Here is a 1,043-nt window from a genome sequence, read left to right on the forward strand (position 1 = left end):
AAAGAATCTGAATATATTACAAAATAATATCCTTTGCTTGTAAATAGCTAAAATAATAATGGACAAATTTCTAAAAAAAATATGATGCTTTCACAGTAATCATTTAATTTGAAGGAGAAAAATCTGTTGTCACATAATTAAAAATAGGTTGTTGAAAGATTATTTTGGAGACTATAAGTAACTAAATCTAATTTTTATACTATTTTCTCCAAATTATACAAATATCAAGTATATAATTAGGGTGGAAAATTAAAGTTCTTTGTGCTGTAGTGATATAAAATGGTGACCTTGTGACTGTAGTTACAAAGAAAGCCCCATAATAAACATGTCCATCCCCAAGCCCCATAATAAAACATGTCCATCCCCAAAGGTTTCAAAATAAAAAATGGAAACCATCCTGTCAAAATGTGAATGCTGTTCATCTCAACATTGAATGACATTTGGATGATCTTTTAACCTTTATTTTTCTATAACCCAGTGGCTTCTAAACATTACTGCACTTCAGAATCACTTGGGCATCTTTACTTTTTCATTTTTTAAAAATCATATGGAAGACCTCATGAATTTGCGTGTCATCCTTGCACACCAGTCATGCTAATCTTCTCTGTATTGTTCCTGTTTTAGTATATGTGCTGCTGAAGCCAGCATATCTTTAAAAAATACTCAATACTCCTCCTTAGCCTCCCAAAGTGCTGGGATTACAGTCTTGAGAAAACCAGACTAGCCAACATGATGAAACCCCATCTTTACTAAAAATACAAAATTAGCTGGACATGGTGGCATGTGCCTATAATCCCAGCTACTCAGCAGTCTGAGTCAAGAAAATCACTTGAACTCAGGAGATGGAGGATGCAGCAAGCCAAGATCAAGAGAATAAATAAATAATAATAAAAACCTAAAGTCTGGCCACCATCCAGAAACACTCTGACTTAATTGATGAGGTGTGACCAGGCATCAGGATTAAAACGTCTTCAGGAGAGTCTTTCCTAAACTAGCAAAGTTTAGGGATTTCTGTTTTAACCCATAGCAGAGTTACTTCCAGT

The 1,043-nt window shown here is 34.1% G+C and overlaps 1 non-coding gene across 1 annotated transcript; it reads right to left on the reverse strand.

The window, feature by feature from the left end:
• Positions 1-541: 541 nt before the first annotated feature.
• Positions 542-648, reverse strand: LOC119472488. The gene has a single exon (XR_005201640.1). It is a non-coding gene; the product is annotated as a U6 spliceosomal RNA (small nuclear RNA).
• Between the last annotated feature and the right edge of the window lie 395 nt (positions 649-1,043).

Source organism: Cebus imitator, unplaced genomic scaffold, assembly GCF_001604975.1.
Source record: "Cebus imitator isolate Cc_AM_T3 unplaced genomic scaffold, Cebus_imitator-1.0 Scaffold5, whole genome shotgun sequence".
Taxonomy (NCBI): Eukaryota; Metazoa; Chordata; class Mammalia; order Primates; family Cebidae; genus Cebus; species Cebus imitator.